Below are 4,086 nucleotides of genomic sequence, written 5' to 3'. Positions count from 1 at the left end.
GTGGGCTATGATGACTTTGTTCTCATCAATAAACCTTTCTTCCACTTGGTCTCAAAGTCGCATGCCCCCGGGAAAACTCTAGCCCAGATGCCTTTTGTGGTGGATTATACGTGGCTGCAGGTAGTGGTGGTCAGTTAGTAGAAAGCAAAAGGAATTAAGAGGTAATTAAGTCAGCAGTCAGACGGTGGTCAGTCAAGAAGATGACAAGGGGGACTGAGTTGAGCTGGCTAAAAGTTAGCGTGAATCTAAAACGATGAAAAGAACCAGCTCAAAGGCTATTCTGAAAAAGAAAGAAGCAACCTAAATAAGTAAAGGAGAGAGTTAATAGCGACAATGCTGATTTAAAAGTCGGTAACCTTATATTGCACACTTTTATAGTTTACATTAATAGTTCATTTGAGGTTTGGTAGTCCTCATGCATCCGCTTGAAGTGGCATATTAAAAGATAAATCTCTGGATTTTATGAATTGATATCAGCTCGTTTAAATGAAGATCGATTTGAATCGGATGATCAATTTCTTTAAACCCATCCCTACTCCCAAATGCGATGACGAAGATGTAAAAACATTCTATCACTGAATCGAACCGTGGAGCATTTTCCCTCCATTGTTTGTTTAAGTCTGCATGGATGACAGGATCATTGCAACTGTTGCTTACTCCTGCTCCTCCTGTGACAAACTGGACCAGCGACAGACCACAGCTTCCTCTCAAAGGCAGCAGACAGGTTTGTGGGGACGTTTACTGTCTCTGCAGTGTGTCCACACAGTCTATAGGTTGGGGAAAGGAAAATGAAAATGGTATTGTCAGTGTAGACGTTATGTCCTCGTGTACCCTTAAAATATTGTTTCCCATCACGTCATGTGAAAAGCTGTTCTCGTATGTTTTGTCAAAGGTTCACGAAATGTATGCTTCTTGTCATTCTCTGTTGAATTAATTCTAGATCAAGTAGAACTGAACTATGTTGCTCCAGGAGGCAGTGAACTGTCACTGCATTGAGAGTGATCCCTCTTGTCTCAATTGGATGTTTAAAAAAAGGACAGGCAATACTGTCTTTCACATGTAAAGACTGTGGTTTTATTTTTTTCATGTATTTCTTGTGTTGCAAATGGGCTGCAACTGCATTTCGTTGTGCATCCCTGTGTTGCATAATGACAATAAATGATCCTTGAATATGTATTTTTAGGGATATTTGTGTATATGTACATTATTTATGTGTACCATATTGCTACCTAACCTCAATCGTCACCCCTCACACCCATTAACCAGATCACACATAAGATGGACTCAAACGTGCATACACACACACACACACACACAGACCCGTCTATATACATTTAGCTGGACCTCTGTTTCTCACTCTGATACTCATCAGTCTAAACATTTGTTAAGCTCCTCAGTTTGCTTTTGTTCCCTTTGTTTTTGTCCCCGTCTTACTTTGTACCATTTTTTGAGTCGTTTATGTGTTCATGTACTTGTCTACACTTGTTTTGTAGTCACTTTTCGACAAAATAAAAAAAAAAAGTAAAGACCGTGGTGGGCTAACTTCTAAAGCTAAGGAGAAGACAGGAATCATCACATGAAACTTGAGAATGCGAGTGGTCCATTGACAGCCAGCAAAACATTGCTCCGAAGTTAAGCAAAATAAGGCATCGCCATTTGCAAGGGGATCCGATTTGTAATTTCAATGGGCAAAATTAAAAACAACACAATGCTTTTGTTACATTGTGAAGCCCTTTTCATCTGTTCCATATAGACAGGTCACTGAAAGGCACTGTTTGTATATTGTCACACAAATCAATTTGTGTGACTAAATTGATTTGAATTGTAGCCTGAGGTTTACACTCCTGTTCAAACGGGACTGTTAAAGAGCCAGCGGGCCCCTCAGCACAGTATTTTGAAGAAATGGAACAAGGTTTGAGGCGGTGAACGGCCATAGACACGCCGACGTACCATACTGCTGCTAGCTAGCTAGCTAACGAAAGATCTTAGTTCTGTCTCGACCGTCTCTAGCTCTGTGCCGCTACTTGTTGCAGACTAATAGATGGATGTCATGATATTATTGGTTGAAATTGGTTGGTAGTAACTCACATAAGCACTTGTCATATTTTTGTTTTACGCAAAGAAATAAAGATTGGACTCTGATGTAAAAAATACAAAGAAACAGATTTTTTGCATTTTCTTTGGGATATATAATCAAATATTTGCACGATATGACGATGTGATCTAAAGAGTTAAAAGGGCATTTTTCATTTAATCTCCACTGAAACATAGCCTGAGATTTAAGTATTTGAAACTTGCTCGCTTAACGTTTGGGTAAATAAAAAACCTTGTTTGGAAAATCGACTTTTGACTCCACATTCCTGCCAGCTGGTCCCTTACAAGATGTAAGAATATATTGTGAAGAATTTCAGGGAATACATAGACACGCATTACCACTCGCCTGCCTGTACGCTAAATACAAAGGTTTAGCTTAGCATGAAGACCATAAAAGAGCTAGCCTGGCTCTGTCCAAAGGTAAAATAAGGTCAGCAGCTCCAAAGCTCACTAATTAACACATTATTTATCTTTTGATTTTTGACCCTGATATACAGAAATTTAAAAACAACAATTTGGGGCGCTAAATGTTGAAGCTAACTGATTTCCAGGCCGAGACAGGGACTTCCTCCAAGCCAGAGTTGTTTTTACATTTCTGTTTGTAATCCAAAAATGGGATATAACATTTAAATTAGTGAGCTTTGGATTTATTTTATTTTTTACTTTGGACAGAGTCAGGCTAGTCGTTGTCCCCTGCTTTTAGTACAGTGTTTATGCTAAGATAACTGCCTGTTGACTGTGGCTTCATATTTACAACACAAACAGCAAAACAAAATGCAAATCAGCTCATTACCAATTTCTTTAGGATACAGGCTCAAACACATAAACTGTGAGTCATTTGTTATCTCTACCAGCTTTCCAAATTGCCATAATGTGTAGTGTGATTGTTAACGTGTTTGTCTTTATTATGTTTCTAATAGTACCCTGCCTCGAATGCAGTGCGTGCTTGGATAGACTCCAAGCCACTCGTGAATGGACTAATGTACATAATTATAGAGCAATTATACACCAATCACTCCTGTTGTGAAATCACTCAAGCCCTTTGTGGTGCAAATAAAAGCCACATGTCCTGTTAGTCCCTTTCATCGTTGCGCTACATGAAAGGAAACAACAATGTGGTTTAAAGAAAGCTGATTTTAAAGGGTCTGAAAAAGGGCAAGGTGACTTAAAAATCAGGTCAAGAAACACAATTTGTGGTGCTTGTATGAGAAAATAATTGATTTAATTTGTAACTTCAATCAGTGAAAATGAGTGTCGACACCACCACGACGTAGACCCGGTCCATGTGAGCCTCCTAGTGTCACACACAAACACTCACCTCTCTACCTCGCTAACAAAGAGACCAATTAGCAAGGCCTTTACTGAGAAGTGGGCGGTCACACACAGGTAATCGGTGCAAGAAGAGCAAACAATGCCAGGCAAAGAGAAGGCAAGAAACCATTTGCATTAAGAGGCGCTTGCGGCCGGCCTTCCTCCGGCCTATCGCCAAGCTTCCGTGTGAAAACAGTGTCATGGGTACATCCCAAGTCTCTTAATTGTCGTTTCCTCGCTCCTCGCTCCTCGCTTGAACCGGAAGTTGTTCTGCCCAAAGCTCTTATTAAGCTCAGAGGAGCGAGGATCGAGGAGGGATCTGCGAGGAGCCATGAGCGAGGACGCACGAGATCAGCCTTCCAAGAAGTGTTTCAATGGACGATTTTTTTGAACATGTAAACAGTGAAGACTGATCGCAGATTAAACTCAAGCTTTATATTTGATTAGTTTTCTGATTCACTATCTGGTTAAAATAAATGTTTATTGTAGACTAAACAACAATAATACTAATAACTAATAAAGACAGTTATCATCACTGTAGCTGTTTTCTCTCTGTAGCCTGTTAACTGTTTAACAAACTGTGTTCTGTTTATAAGCGCAGGATCGATTTATACGGCAGAATGCATTCGTCTTATTTATGACTTATTTGCGTGTGTACGTTTTGAAATTGTGACTGTGACG

Source organism: Anarrhichthys ocellatus, unplaced genomic scaffold (genome assembly GCF_004355925.1).
Source record: "Anarrhichthys ocellatus isolate YVR2014 unplaced genomic scaffold, GSC_Weel_1.0 scaffold4, whole genome shotgun sequence".
Taxonomy (NCBI): Eukaryota; Metazoa; Chordata; class Actinopteri; order Perciformes; family Anarhichadidae; genus Anarrhichthys; species Anarrhichthys ocellatus.
Note: the sequence above shows the minus strand (reverse complement) of the source record.